This window comes from Leopardus geoffroyi, chromosome D3 (assembly GCF_018350155.1).
Source record: "Leopardus geoffroyi isolate Oge1 chromosome D3, O.geoffroyi_Oge1_pat1.0, whole genome shotgun sequence".
Classification (NCBI taxonomy): Eukaryota; Metazoa; Chordata; class Mammalia; order Carnivora; family Felidae; genus Leopardus; species Leopardus geoffroyi.
In genome coordinates, this window is record NC_059339.1 from 23,570,877 (window position 1) to 23,587,110 (window position 16,234).

The window sequence follows — 16,234 nt, forward strand, 5'->3', positions numbered from 1 at the left end:
CCTCTCCCCAGCTTGCTCTCTGTCTGTTTCTCAAAAAATAAATTTAAAAAAAATTATATTAATTCCTGAAGAATATTACATTTGCACTCTGTCAAAAATAACTAAACATCTAAAAAAATAAAAAAAGAATTCTTATTTTTAATGGTTATTTATTTTTGAGAGAGCACAAGCAAGGGAAGGGCAGAGAGAGAGGGAGACACCAAATCCAAAGCAGGATCCAGGCTCTCAGTTGCCAACACAGAGCATGACACAGGGCTTGAACTCACAAACCGTGAGATCATGACCTGAGCCGAAGTCAGATGCTCAACCAACTGAGCCACCCAGACACCCCTAGAATTCTTTTAAGATTTTTTTAAAGTAATCTCTACATTCAACACGGGACTTGAGCTCACAACCCGGAGATCAGGAGTCACGTGCTCTACTGACTGAGTCAGCCAGGCGCCCCACGGAAAACACAAATTATTTTTTTTTAAGAGAGAGGGAGAGGGGAGAGAATCTTAGGCAGGCCCCACACTCAGCGAGGAGCCCCACATAGGACTGGATCCCATGACCCCTGGGATCATGACCTAAATCAAAATCAAGAGTCAGACACTCAGCAGATTGGGCCACTCAGGTGCCCCCACAAATTCTTAATTATGATCCATTCCTATCATTTAGTAAGTGGTCTAATTACAAATCTTCACATTTTCCAGTATATTAAAAAAATACTTATTTTGTCACTGACTAAAATCGGAAGGGAAAGGGGCACGGAGCTCAAACTTTATTTGCAATGAAAGTATGAGGTAAATATAAGTTTATTAAGTATGACCACAGGTCCACTAATAGTTCATGAGGTACGAAAAATATCAGTTTCCTAAAAAATCAGGCAAATATCTATAGCTTTTTTGCTTCTAGCCAAGGGACAGGTTAAAAGTAAGTCATCAGTGCATGAACAGCCTACTTACTGCATATAACCCAAACATTTTTTTAAATATTTATTTTAGAAAAAGAGAGAATGTGCGCGTGCACACAAATGGGGAGGGGCAGAGAAAGAAAGGGAGACACAGAATCCGAAGCAGGCTCCAGCCTCTGAGCTGTCAGCACAGAGCCTGATGCAGGACTCAAATCCACGAGCTGAGATCGTGACCTGAGCCGAAGTGGGAAGCTTAACCGACTGAGCCACCCAGGCACCCAGCCCAAACATTTTTTAAAGTTTTATTTATTTAAGTAGCTCTACACCCCACGTGGGACTTGAATTCATGACCCGAGGTCAAAAATTGCATGCTCTCCTGACTGAGCCAGCCAAGTGCCCCTAACCCAAACATTTTTCATTCTTTGAAAATAAAACTCTCCACTGCCAAGGTGAAAAAAAAAAAAAAAAATGAAGCAAAATACACGTTTAAAAACCAAAACACACTTTCCATAAATACAAATAAATATTTAATGATGGCAAATATGTACTGCTTTCTCCAGACTTTCTTAGAATCTCCTGTGATCTGTTTGTCCTTCAAAAAAATAATAGCTCCTATTTTACTTCTCAGCAGAACCTAAGAGAGCTGCCATTATTTCCCTATAACTAACAAAAATATCCAGAACTACCATAAGCATAAAGTGCTACCAAGGATTATCTTTCTTAACAGGTAGATTATGTACAAAGAAACCTACATGCCCAACCACCTTTTTAAATGATTAAAGAGCAGAAGATACCTAGCCACAGGGCAGGCCGTTATTTTCTGACAAGATGTGTCATAAGAGTTTTCTGTTTTGCTAAGTGTTGGTAAAGGGGCGGGGAAAGCATTAAAGAACTATTTATATTGCTATTGGCCCCATGCAGATTTCAGCCCAAAAGGATCCGATGCCAAATTAAGATTTAATTATTCTTTAGAAGAAAGAGAAACCAAATGATGAAAATGTTCAAAACATTAGTGGATTATTTTAAGAAACAAAATTCTAAAATGGGCACGTGCACTGGTAAATTCCAGGTATGCTTCAAGTTCATAGATAAAAGAGACATTTCACTCTTCCCAGTAATCATTCCAAATAAAAGTACCGGTGTTTTGAAAGAGACTAAGAAAATAACCACCTTCGCACCTTCAGTATCATAATTCCTTAGAAGAGCATCAGGTAAATTGATTTTTCCTTTGGTAAATTAGGTACATCTAAGGGAATATTAGAAACTATCATATTCAATCGCACTTTATTATCTACTGGAATTCTTAAGTAATGATTCAATTTACAAACAGACCAATCAAATCCAATAGAAGCGAACTACACACATATGCCATGTACTTCTCTCTGGTCTTGATAAAAGCTTCAGGTAACTGAACAGCTTGGGTTAGCAAAGCAGAGACTCAAATGTATCTTTGGGGCACCTGGCTGGCTCAGTCGGTGGAACGTGACTCTTGATCTTGGGGTTGTAAGTTCGAGCCCCACATTGGGTGTAGAGATTACTTAAATAAAATCTATGAAAAAAAAAAAGTATCTTTGGAGTGCCTGGGTGGCTCAGTAGGTTAAGCGTCTCACTTGGGCTCAGGTCATGATCTCACAGTTTGTGAGTTCCAGCTGGGCATCGGGCTTTCTGCTGTCAGCATGGAGCATGTTTTGGATCCGCTGTCTCCCACCTCTCTGCCCTCCCCTGCTCTCTCTCTCAAAAATAACCAAACATTAAAAAAAAAATTTTTTTTAAATATATCTTTTACTATCACCTTGTTAATCAGGCTACATGCCACAAAGGTAAGCAAAACAAAGGTTGAACATACCTTAAGAAAGTTCATGTCAGCTGAGGTATAGAGGAACTCATAATTGTTTGGCTTTTTAATATCTAATATTTAAGCATGTGAAAAATTTAAGTAAAGGCAAAGCAAACAAACTTTGCCATTGTCCAGATTTTCGTATTTTCACTAGCAAAAATTTTTCATTAGGTTAACGTTTGACTTGGTTCTTCCCCTGGAGCTGAATTAACACATCTTTCAAATGCAAACCTGTTACTGATACAATCTAGAGGATGAAATTTATTCCTCTTCTTATCTTCTGGTTAAATACATGATGTGGTTTATAACTTGGTAATGTATTAGTGATGTATCTAAAAGCAATGTTTTCTAACACTTAGGTGAATAATGTCAGAAAGAGTGTGAAACCAAAGTCACTTGTTTAGTGCTGCAATGCATGTAAAGACAGTGCCTTACAATACGAAGTGCTCAGCAAATTTGTAATTACATTAAAAAAAAACCTATGCAAGTACTCAAAAACAACACAAATAATCTTTAGCTAACCTGAGTGGTTTAAAACATTAGAAATAACACTTAGCAGTTATATATATTTATAGTTCATAATTGAAATACTTCCCCCACACACACACAAAAACAAGATGTTCTTTACTTTTCCTGTAATGAACTGAGGAAGCAGTAAAGTCACCTTTTACATACAAGAAATGGGAAATGTTACTTTAGACTTCTAAATCATATTAACTGACTAGTGTTTCAGCATAACTGTTTTATTTTATTTATTGTATAAGTTTATTTATATTTGAGAGTGAGCGAGCATGGAAGGGGTAGAGAGAAAGAGAGAGAGAGGGAGAGAGAATCCCAAGCAGGGATCAGAACCCTAGCTGATGTCGGAGGACACTTAACCCATTGAGCCACCCAGGCACTCCAGCATGACTATTTTAACAGTCTCATAATGTACTAATAAGCAACTTAAAAAAAATAAGTGTTCTTTTCTCAACCTGAAGTTTATTTCAGAAACCTTTATTATCTTTGCTGAAACATCTTTGACAGAGGTGACACTCATACCCGATTACAAGTGTGCCCGAATCAAACTAATCAAATCACTATCATGGCAAAAAGAAAATACCGTTAAGAGTCAGAATATGAGCTTGTCCTAGTTAAACTCATTGCCAGTAAAACATTTTTAAAGAGCAGACACGAAATACTGTTTTAAGGGGGTATGATAAAAAATTATAAGGAGGAGAAAGTATCAGAGTGAGATGATTATAGGAATTGATGTCCTGGCAGACCCAGCAAAAGGGAAAACGGGATATTATGAAGTTCCTCTTGGATAGAAGTTCCTTGGAGGTACATGGAGAATTACAGCTCTGGTTTTGACTCTTCCATTCATAAGGTAAGTGATCTTGAGCAAAACTTTGCCTTTCTGAGAGCCTCAGTTTTCCCGTCTGTAACACAAAAGAAAGATGGCCCTTAAAGTCTGTCTGTACGACCTTCTCCATTTCCATCACCTTAAGCTACTTAGCGATTAGCTGGCTCCTTTTCAGCGCGCCACCAGAAGCAGCAGCGAAGCAGCGCCGCTGCTGGGGAGGGGTTAATTCCGTTTGCCCCCGCCCCTCCTGGCCCCGCCCCTCGGGCACCACCCCCGCCGGGGTTGCACCCTTGACCCCGCCCCGAAGCCGTGCGTCCACCGGAAGTGCCCGCGCGCTGGCAGCTCACTTCCGCCCGGCAGGTGACAGCCGTGGGTCTCAGAGCGGCCGGCGGCACGGACGCACCGGGGGAGAGGGAGGACGAGGCCGCGGACATTTTGCTGGTGATCCGAGCCGCGCCGTGGCGCCGGGAGCCGTTCGGACCTTCGGGTGAGGAAGAAGGGAGTCCGGCGGGGCAGGGGTGGGGAGGCGGTGGTCTGAGATGAGGGGGTTTGTGGGGTCAGAGGTCACGGAGAGGACGGGGCGCTAGATGGGCGAGAGTGGCTTCCCAACCTCCGACGAGGCAGAAGGACTGCGGCTTCATTCATTCGCGCCCACTTGGCCGCCGGCCTGAATCCCCGCCGCCCCAGCCCGCAGCCCCTCCTGGGGCGTCCTCCGGAGAGACTCCTAGACTTAGGCCCCTGGGAGCCCGCCTCTGGCCAGACGGGAAACTCCTCTTCGGGTCCTGGTTTCCCCCTTCACATTCTGAGGCCTCCCTGTCGTTCAGGGCCTTATCTCTTTGCCAAGGTTCAAAAAAAAAAAAAAAAAAAAATCAAGAACCGGCCCTGAGCCGCCTGCCCTGCGGTAGGCTTGGGCTTGATCTGTCCCTTGGCGCTTCGTGGACAGGTTATCTGGGGACACCTGTAATCATGTTAAAAATACTGACGAAATGCCAGCTACTGGTTATTGAGCTCCTACTGCGGACCAGACACTGTGCTAAGCACTTCGCATACAATACGTGTAAACTTCACAACAACCCGCGTGAGGTAGCTGTTGTTGATATCCCCATTTTCTCCACAAGGAAACTGAGGCACAGTGAGGTTGAATCACATATGGTAAGGTCAATCCTGTAGTATAGGCAGAGCCAGGGTTCTTACCCAGGCTTTCAGGGACCTGCAAAGTGCAGAGACCAAAGAGGCTGGAGCAAGGTTGGGGTGTAGGGGCTATTTAGTATCATTAGCTGTCATTCTGTTTATTCACAGCCAGGTAAAGTGTAGTCTTATTACTTTGCATCTAATCTTCATAAGGGGCATTTGATTCACATATTTAGGATGAAACAATCCTGCAGGCTGTTGCTGTAAGTGATTACCACTTGGGACAGAAATGGAAGTTTTTCCTGACTATTGAGAACTGTGAGACACAAAACAGGCCATCCATGAAGCTAATTTGGGAATATTCAGACCCACTGTTAAGAGTGGTTGAGCTGCATTCCTTTTGGAATAAAGAAAGGAAGCATGTGACACCTAGGGGGATCTTTTGGCCCTGGGTTCTTGAAGAACATTCTCAAGGGAAGGGTCTCTGTCTCTCTGAGAAAAGTGCAGGCCCCTTGGCTTCTTGGCTGGGGAGAGCACATTTGCCTGGAAGATGGTGAGGTCATTTGATGGCCAGAGGACTAGACTCTGTGAGTCTGAGCCTTGTTCCTTTGAAGGCATTCACTTGCTCCATGTCTGCCTCAGTTTCCCTGACAACAGCACGAGAAGGACCTGCTGCCTTCCTGTCCACTGCTGGGTGTTACAAGCCTTAGTGAACCCGTGAAGGTTTCCGCATGCTTCTGGAGAAAGCTGTGATATAATTACTGTAGTACCTTTTTTTTTTTTTTAAACTCTATGATCTGTTCTCCTAGTTCCATTGAATTCACAGAAACTTAATATTGTCACCTTATCCTCATCCTTCCAAGGGAGGATTCGAGATGAAGCTGCTTGTCCCAGATGGTGGGAACATGAGCAGAGCTCAGAGCATCTGGCTCCCTGTCCTGAGTTGAGCCCACCAGCCTCCTCCAACCTCTTAAAAATTGTCATGGAGAAAAGCTTCAATAGTTCTCAAAGAATCAAATCCCTCAGAGGTTGTTGAGTATGGGTTGAGCAGAGGCTTCACCCTGGGCAACTGGACGGGCTCAGAGGTGTAATGGAAAAAGCACTTCCTGACTCCCCATCAGTCAACTCTGAGTTCTGACCTCAGTTCAGCAGCTTCCTGGTAATGTGACTGGGACAACTTACTTGGGCTGGGCCTCCTTTACTTCAGCTCTAAAATGATAGTGACCATCACCTTCTCCCCATCTCCTCTCCCCCAACCCCTGGTAGTCTCCTGTGTGTGTGTGTGTGTGTGTGTGTGTGTGTGTGTGTGTGTGTGTATGTGTGTATTAGATAAGGAAATTTGTGCAGAGACTGTTATTGTGGTTGGATGCTTTGACTCTAGGCAGTTGGTGCCTACTGGGGGCCTGTGTCTGAGGAAGGCTGTCAACCCTGCTTTGTGGGGTGGTACTTCCTCTTGCAGAGACCTTTGTATACACAGGACTACTACTACCCTTCTTGTTTCACTTCCTAAAAGTTTCAGGACAAGTTTAGTCTATTGGCCCTACTGGCTCTGGCCTCTCATCTTTTTCTGGTCATCCTCTGAAACTGTTGCTGTCTTGACTGCTCACTTCCCAGAAAACCCTCACGGCTGGCACCAGAGTCTGATGTGCTGACAGTGAGCAAGCATGGCTCGGGTGTGGGTTTTGCACGTTTGTGTAATTATGAAAACTGAGAGGACATCAACGTCATGTAGATGTTTCTTTTTCTGAACAGGGTTTTGTTTTTTTGCTGCTTAAGACAGGTCACTGATAAGTGATCACAGCCCAGAAATGGTTTTTGTGTTGTTTTTTTTCTCTTCACACAGAGAGAAGCAAACAACACCAGAGAGAAAATACCACTTGAGCAGTTGGGAAATCCTTAAAAAAATAATCCTGCTTGATTATCCATCAGTGGCTCCTCATTGCCCTCAGGCTAAAACTCACATTCCTTTTCGTGGCCTTCAAGGCCTTTTGGGCTGACTTCAGCCTAGCTCTCCTGCCTTATCTGTCCTACTCCTCACTTCATCTCTTCCCAAGCTCCAGTCAAATTCAGCTGCTTGCCACTTCTGCAGCGTCCAACTCTTTTTACCTCTGTCCCTGTTTTGTGCTGTCCTCATTGCCTGAACACCATTCCCTGTCACACACATGGCTCTTTCTTTGCTGGACCACTACTTGGAGCTTCCTATCTAATCATCTCCCCCACCTCGCAGGCCTGAACTTCCACCGTGTCCTGTGTCACTGATCACGATGTGTTGTCATTGTCTGTTCACTTGGCTGTCTTCTAAGTAAACAGCTCTTAATCCCTGGGGAGAACTTGTCTTAACTGTGTGTGTGTGGGTCTAGCACTTAGTGAAATGTCTGGCATATAGTAGGTGCTCAGTAAGTGTTCAGTAAATGAATGAATGTTGCCTTGAATTGTTAGGATTCCTTGATTCCTAAAGAATTCAAAGCACTTTCCAGATGATCTCCTGTCCATCCTGATATCACTCCAGGGGAATAGGGAGAAATCTGACCAGTGATAGGATTACTCCTCTTGGGCTGCTGTTGCTACCATCCAGCCAACCACCAGAGTGCTTCAGGGCCTCCAGGGACCTGGGGTTGGGAGCGGCAAGGAGGTGCTGGTGGTAACCACCCTCTCTAGGTAGTAGGAAGAGTGGCTACATTCATCAAGCACTTGGTGAGCTGGGCACTGCTGGAGGCTTTGTATGTATTGACCCGTTTTAGCCTCACAAATCCCTCAGGTATGTGACATTGCAATTGTCGTTTTACAGCGGTGGTATGCTTGTGCTTCTTAAGTTGTGTAGACGCCCTGGAGGGCCCCTGTCACACCTGCTGTAGCCACCTTTCCTATCCCAACCCCTTGTTCTTGGATTGTCTCCCCTGTTATTTAGTGGAGCTGAGCTTGGCTGTGGTTTTAGATTCCCAAGTCTCATCCTTTTCGGGTCTTTAGCCTTGGGCTTGATCCCTGACTCCATTAAGAGGGTTTCCCCGAAGTTGGGAGACCCCCTTCCAGTTAAGGTAAGAGTATGGCTGGTTGACTCCAGAATGCCCACAGTTCATCAGCAGCCAGGATGCCTGCCTTAGTGACTGCTCTCCCAGATTTACCATCTCCTCTGTGGACTTGGGCTGGACGATGGTAGATTTGGAAGTCAGGTCTCCAAGGTTTAACACCAGTCCCTCATTGTTCACTTTCAGTACTGAAAACATTCGTCAAAGCAGAGCTCTGTAGAGAAATAGACTTGGGTGACACATACTCTTTGCCACACCTAATTGCTTTTAGGGCCTTAAGCATATTGAGAATGGAATGACAAAATTTCATTAGCTGGTGAGTCTGCTCCTGTGGTCTTCATTCTCTGATCTCTAAGGGCTGAGGGGCTGGATGTTGAGACACTTAGGACAGAGCCGTCACACATTTGGCATTTATTCATTCAGTATTTATTGAGCCCTGCGGTATGCCTGGCACTGGGCTAAGTGTGATTGATGATAGGTAAACAAGTCAATTTCTGTGCTTGGGTTGCTTACTGCATTTGAATGGGGTGGGGTTGGGGGGGAGGCAAAGAGGAAATAGAAAAGTGTAATAATTAGAAAAACTGATAAGCCATGAGGGAAGCAGGCAGAGCAGCCAGCCCCTGTTGAAATGTAAGTCCGATCTCAGAACTCCTGCTCAAAACCCTCTAGCTGTTCCCACCTCACTCAGTGAAAGCCAGAGTTCTTACCTTGACCTGGAAGGCCCCCTCCATTCTCTGACCTCATAACCCACCGCTTACTCAGCCTCCCTGCTGTTCTTCAAACATCCCCACTTCTCACTTCTTAGGCCTGGAAGGCTCTTTCCCCAGACAGTGTCACCTGTCACCTTCTCAAGGCGGCCACCTGGTTAAATTTCAACCTCTTTTCCTCCCCTCCCCCACACTCTGTATCCTCCTTCCCTACTTTCTTTTTCTCCATAGCATTTATCACTCTCAGAGATCATATATTTTGTACTTATTTGGTAGTTGTGGGCCCTGTCTACTATTGGAATGCGTGCTCCATGAAGGGAAGGATTTTTATCTGACTTATTCACTGCTGCATCCCTAGCATGTAGACCTGTTTACAGTACATGGGAGGGAGGAGGTGCTCAGCAAATCTGTGACTAGGAACAGGGGTGAGGGTGAGGACAGGAAAATACCTACTTAGTGAGCTCAGGACCGTGTCTTTGAAGTGATGTCATCTAAGCCGATATTTGAAGGATAAGTTGGAGCAGCCACTCTAGAAGCTGGAGAGGATAATCCAGGCAGAAGGCTCAGCAAGGGCAAAGGCAGTGAAGAGCTTGACAAAGGACACAGAAGGCCTGTGGGCCTAAAGGGTTACAGGCAGAGGGAAGGGCCTGCCTGTGCTCACTTCATAGCTGTGTCCGAGCACCCTGTCCCCAGCAGTTCATCCCCACCTCCTGCAGCCCTGTCTCTGAGCCGATGCCCATGGGAGCAGGGCATGGCGATCTGGCCTCACTGAGGGAAATGGCCTGGACCTTTCTCCCCTGGAGGTGTTGCCACCTGATCTTCTCCCCCCTTTGCCCTTTCTTCCCTGTTTTCTTTATTTACTTGTCTTCCATTGATTGGCTGTAAAATGGGCTACAGGGTCTGGCATTTTCAACTTCAGTTTTGTCAAAATAGCTTGACAGCCAGAGAAGACACATTTCTGATGCTGGCACACCCTGTAAATGGAACAGGGGAAGCTGGTCTCTAGCTGAGGTTGGTTTGCAAAACTTGAAATTTCCCGGAGTGGAGAGTTGAGCACTAATCGTTCAGACATTTATTGAGCATCTACTGTTTGCCAGATAACAGTCTAGGAGCTTCACAGTAGTGAATAAAATGGACAAAATCTTTGTCTTCATGAAGCACATTATGGAAGGGAAAAAAAATAGACAATATAAATACATTTTATAGGGGCTCCTGGGTGGCTCAGTCGGTTAAACGACCGACTTCAGCTCAGGTCATGATCTGACGGTTTGTGGGTTCGAGCCCTACATCCGGCTCTTTGCTGGTAGCTCAGAGCCTGCAGCCTGCTTTGGATTCTGTGTCTCCCTCTCTCTCTGCCCCTCTTCTGCTTGTGCTCTCTCTCTCTCTCAAAAATAAATAAACTTAAAAAAATTTTTTTAATGAATAAATAAGTTTTATAGTATGTTGGTGATAAGTACCTTGAAGAAATACAAAAGGAGGAAAGAAAGAGGGAGTTGGGGAATTGGTTGGGGATGTATACAATTTTTTTTGAAGTTTACTTATTTTGAGAGAGAGAGAGAGGGTAAGGGACGCTATCAGCGCAGAGCGCAACACAGGGCTAGATCTCATGAACCGTGAGGTCATGACCTGAGCTGAAACAAAGAGTTGGATGCTTAACCTACTGAGCCACCCAGGTGCCCCGGGGATGTGTACGATTTTAAATAAAGTGGTCAGAGAAGGTGACATTTGAGTGAGATTTGAAAGAGGTGAGGGACTGAGCCATGACACTATCCGAAGAAAGCCTCTGTGGCAAAGTGACCATCACAGCACGTGCAAAGGCCCTGAGATAGAAACACTCCTATTGTGTTCAAGGATCAGCAAAGAGGCGCATGTGGCTGGAATTGAGAGAATGATGGGGAAAACACTGGGAAAAGAGTTGAAAGGAGTAATGGGTGGTATGAGACAGAAGGGATGTATCTCATACTGGCCTTATAGTCCATGAGGCCATGGTAGAGATTTTGGCCTCAAAATCTCTCATGGTAGAGATTTACTCTGAGTGAAGCAGGGAACCGTTGGACGATTTTGAACAGAAGAGTGGCACTTTCTGCCTTAGACGATAATGGGATCATTCTGCCTGTTGCTGAAGTGAGTTGTTGGAAGCAGTGTGGAAACAGCTTTGGTAGCAATCCCAATAAAGAGTGATGGTAGGTTGGGGCCTGGTGGTAGTGATGGTAGTGAATCTGCTTTATGGATTCTGGATTCATTTTGAAGGTAGACCCAGTAGGATTTGCTGATAGATTAGATGTGGGATGTGAGGGAGAGTGTGTGTTGTCAAGGGCAACTGAGGTTTTTAGCTTGAGGTCAGTTGTTAAGTTTGAGCTGCCTGTTAGCTATATGGACATTCAAGTTCAGATGTCGATTAGGCAATTTGGGTATCTGTGCTGGGAGTTCACGGGAGAGGTTGGGTTTAGGGATGTAAACTTGTGGGTGTCAGCATGTAGATGATACTTAAAGCCTTGACACTGGGTGAGCTTACCAAAGAAGCCAGATAACATTGGTGGGGAAGGGAAGAGGTACCAGGCCTAGGGCCCTCCAGCATTGAAGAAGAGGGAGACGAGGAAGAACCCACAAAGGAGACTGAGAAGGAGCAGGCAGTGGGATAGAGGGGAAGGCGGAGAGCACAGCATCCTAGAATCCAGGGGAAGAAAGTGTTTCAAGGAAGAGGGAGTGATCAGCAGTGTCAAATGCTTGTCAGCGTGAGACTTGTCCTTTGACAGGATCACTGCATCTTCTGCCTGCAGGATCTAACATGCTCTGGCATCCAAGACCGTCTGTGAATCTCATCCTTCTTTGCCTCACCTCATCTACTCCTTTCCTTCCCAAGTCCTTGCCTTCAGCCAGGCAGGGCTTCTCACAAACTCCTGAACACGCAGGCTGGCTTTGGCCTTGGATAAGTCACTCCTCTCTCAGCATCTTTAATTCCTCACTTATAAATGGGTTGGTTACCTTGAGAATCAAATGAGAGAGGGGCTATAAACCACTTAGCACAGAGCCTGCACCCTAGTCAGTGTTGCTGGCGGTTTAGCCTCAGCGGTTTAGCATCTTGTGGGTCTTTTCCAGGTCACCCTCAGCCCTCCTTTTACAAATGTGATCATCTTTTCCTATCCGGGCAAGCCCTTGTTCCTCTAAGAGGGCGTCCCTGGATGTTCTCTCATTCACAGAACCCTCCTCGTCTGAGCAATGGTGGCACTCATCTGGAAGGCATGATTGCTCTGCCGTTCACCCGCAGTCCTTTACCTGACCTCTGCATCTGTAAGATCCCAGAGGGAAAACTGTCCTTTGTCTGCTGTGTGCATGCTCCTATGTGGGGCATAATCCCATCTTAGAGCTGACAGTGCCCCACACTGTTACACATGCTGAATGGATGACTCCAACACTTGACAGAGCTTCAGAAAGTATTCCCATTGTATAGATGGGAAAACTGAGATCTCAAGGCACCTTGTTTTATAGTCTTTGGCCTCTTTTTCTTGATAGCAGATCTTTCCAAACATTACTGTCTGTAGATAGTTGAAAACTGGCATGCAATTCTAGAAATAGGTTCTAGAGACCCAGTGCTAACATAAGAACATGGCATGTGCCTGCCTTTACTTCCTTTTCATTTTGAGGTTTTAATTGCTAGTGGGTCTCAGGAGATTGATTTTGGCTAGTCACTTTTCATTCAAATCCCAGGAGGCCCATAACTCAGCACGCTCATCCAGATAGGCTTTCACTAGGCACGTTACCAAACTTGACATTCGTGTTGTCCAAGCTGGATGGGCTGGCCCTGAAATAACCTGTAATTCAACATTCGAGGGACTCTGCAGGGATGTGTGGCAACATATTTCACGTATCCTTTAGCTTGGAGTGTGTGTGTTTCTACCAGGGCTTCATTCAGACAGGAGAAGTTGCCTTGCTGGACAGAATGGGACCTGTGGGACCTATTATGAGGCAGGGATAGAGAGGGTCAGTGCTACCGTTTTCTAGCCATGTGACTCTAGACAAATGCCTTGATCTGTCTGGGCTTCAGTTTCCTCATCTGTAAACTTGTGATATTATCAGTACCTTCTCCACAGATTATTGTGAGGATTAAATGCGAAGCTCTTTACACAGTGTCTGGCCCATGGTGCTCATCTGTTTGCCATTACGACTAGCACTGCCACCTTTGTTCTGAATTTCATGCCAAGCCTAAAGACGAACACAGCTTATTTTCTCACAGTTCTGGAACCGACTTGAAAGAGCCTGTCTGAGTTTGGCGACCACATTGTCTCAGAGAGAAAGTCTGAAATCTGGTTTCTCTACTGCTGATTCACCTTTTAATCTTCAAGTTGGCCTTACCTATTTCCCTGTATATAAAGTGAACTTTAGGACTTACCTGTGAGGATCTTTTCCTTCTTTTTTTTTTTTTTTTTACTTTGTTTATTCTTGAGAGGGAGAAAGTGCACACAGGGAAGGGGCAGAGAAAGAGGGAAAGAGAGAGAATCCCAAGCGGGCTCCACACCACCAGCATGGAGCCCCATGTGGGGCTCCAACTCATGAACCATGAGATCATGACCTGAGCCGAAGTCGGACACTCAACCGACTGAGCCACGCAGGTGCCCCAGGACCTTTTTCCTTTTACGAGGGCCAGTCAGATAAGTGAACAGTGATGAATGATTGCTGGGTGGTGAGTAGAATCATTATCTCTTATTATAAACTCTAGGCTTCATGGGGCAGGCACATAATCCATAGCGTGGCACAGAGTAGGGGAATATTTGTGAATGAATCAACCTGTGGCTTTGAGACAGAACTGAAACAGCCAAACGTGTGGGATGATTAAGTTTGGCTTTTCTGTTCTAAACGAAGAAGAAACAGCACCACCCTAACCCCTCTTATTCATTCTTCCTAGCTTAGTCTTGACAGTCCTTGAGCTAACATGTGCCTAGAACAGGCTTCTGAACAGCTGTTCATCAGGCAAGGGTTTAACAGTGACCTGTTTATTTATTTTTGAGAGAGAGAGACAGACTGTGAGTTGGGGAGGGGCAGAGAGAGAGGGAGACCCAGAATCCCGAGCAGGCTGCAGGCTCTGAGCCGTCAGCACAGAGCCTGACCCAGGGCTCAAACTCACAAAGTGTGAGATCATGACCTGAGCCAAAGCCGGACGCTCAATCAACTAAGCCACCCAGGCACCCCAACAGTGACAATTTTAAACAGCACTAAAGTTGGAAGCCACCAACACAGACTTTCAGGGATCATTTTTCCCCTGCTCAAATATCCTTGAATTCAGAGATGAGTCTTGGTGGCTGGATCAGACCTTGCCAAATATCTCCTTCCCCTTCCCCTTCCCCTTTCCTAAAGCTGCTTCTCTGGCTCATCTCACGGTACTGATGGTCTCCCTTGTTAATTCACTGAGTGCCCACCATGCATAGCGGACTGTGCTACTGCCGCCAACTTCATGCCTCTTGATTGCAGAGCATAGGTTGTTCTGGAACGAATCACTGCTCTGAGACTAGAAAAGTCCTTTCCCTGGCCATTGGTGGGCCGTTTGGGGAATTGCTTGGCTTGTTACTGTTTTCCTTCTTACTGAAGACCTAATAAGGTTTGCTGGCCATGCTGCATTCTGCATTTGTTTTCTCTTGTCCCTTGGAAACGTCTTCTGTCATGCTCTGAGAATGATCATGCTTCATTTCCTCTAGTTTGATAGCCTGGAAGAACACTCATTGGTGAGAAAATGGATTTCTCATCTAGCAGAGAATCACAAAACGTGAGATGTGGGAGGGAGTTTATCTGTCATTTAATAGGCCGAAACTCTTGTCCCTGGAACTGTGGGTTGCCTGAAGGGCCCCTGGTGAAGGAGGGGAGTTGAGCATTCTGGAATGAGCTAGGCTGTAGGTCCCCCAGTCTTATGTCAACCAGGGCAGTCATTTTTTGTTTTAAACAGTTTGAAAAGAAGAAGGGACTTGAAAAGCCATTGATCCGGTTGACAATTGGAAACAATTTCTTGTTTGACAATTGGAAAAAGTAAGTCCCAGAGATGCGGGGATTTGCCCAGGGTCATACAGCTGTTGGTAGCAAAGCTAGATTTCCTGGCAGCTATCTTGGCATTGGGTCAGCCTTGCCATGTTTGTTGAAAGTTATCCACAAAGGCTTATGTCCCTGGTCTGCCCCATCGTCACTCTCATCAGGGAGCCCTCTTATCTTGATTTGTTATAGGCCCCTGGTTTTGTGACTTCTCTGGGAGCGTTTTCATTCATTTTGTCAGCAAACATTTGGTGAGCTCCTGGAATGTGCCAGGCATAGTGCCAGTCACTGGGTTGACAGCATTAAACAGGACAGATCCCAAATTAGAGTCATGAGGAGGGCTGTGGAGAAGTCCATGATATGATTGAGTCAAATGTCGGGGAGACCTCTACCCCTCTGGGTCTGGAGTGTTTGAGCTGAGACTGAGGATAAGCATGGGGCTGGGAACAATGCTTTCAACAGATGCTCCCCTGTTTTGTAAACTGCATTATATTTGGGGTGCCTGGGTGGCTCAGTCAGTTAAGTGTCTGAGTTCGGCTGAGGTCCAGATCTCACAGTTTGTGAGTTTGAGCCCTGCAGCAGGCTCTCCACTGACAACTTGGAGCCTGGAGCCTGCTTCAGGAGCCTGCTGTCTGTCTGTCTCTGCCCCTCCCCTGCTTGTGCGTATGCACATGCGTTCGTTCTCTCTCTCTCTCTCTCTCTCTCTCTCTCTCTCAAAAACAAACAAACTTTAAAAAACCCTGCATTATATTTGAAAGAGGTGATACATACTTGTGATGAGCACTGGGTGTTATACGTAAGTGATGAATCCATAAATTCTCTTGAAACCAATACTACACTATATGTTAACTAACTTGAATTTAAATAAAATCTTGGAAGAAAAAAAAAAAGAGGTGATATGTGCACAGGGTAGAAAATTCCCAAGATAGAAGCTGGTGAGTGATGAAAGGTCAGTCTCTCACACTATCCCTTGGCAATCCAGCTTCTTTTCTGGAGGAAACTACTGTTAACTTTTCTTGTTTTACCCTTTCTTTCTTTCTTTTTTTTTTATTTTTAATTAAAAAAAAATTTTTTAATGCTTTTATTTATTTTTGAGACAGAGAGACAGAGCATGATCAGGGGAGGGGCAGAGAGAGGGGGAGACACAGAATCTGAAGCAGGCTCCAGGCTCTGAGCTGTCAGCACAGAGCCTGACGTGGGGCTCAAACTCACAGACCGTGAGATTATGGCCTGAGCTGAAGTTGGACGCTTAACCAACTGAGCCACCCAGGCGCCCCTATT

General features: G+C 45.4%; 1 protein-coding gene across 12 annotated transcripts in view; it reads left to right on the top strand.

Moving 5' to 3' along the window:
- The window catches only part of AP1B1 (adaptor related protein complex 1 subunit beta 1), an 85,776-nt gene that overhangs the window by 25,925 nt on the left and 43,617 nt on the right, over window positions 1-16,234 (top strand). For 4 of the 12 annotated variants that reach the window (XM_045458518.1, XM_045458519.1, XM_045458520.1 and 1 more), the window contains exon 1: window positions 4,435-4,561. The exons of 5 other annotated variants lie outside the window; for them this stretch is intronic. The gene's annotated coding sequence lies outside the window, so the exon portion shown is untranslated. Of the gene's footprint in view, window positions 1-4,000; window positions 4,099-4,420; window positions 4,562-12,138; window positions 12,230-16,234 lie in introns of those variants that run through there. 3 more of the 12 variants (XM_045458515.1, XM_045458517.1, XM_045458514.1) reach the window with 3 other exon arrangements.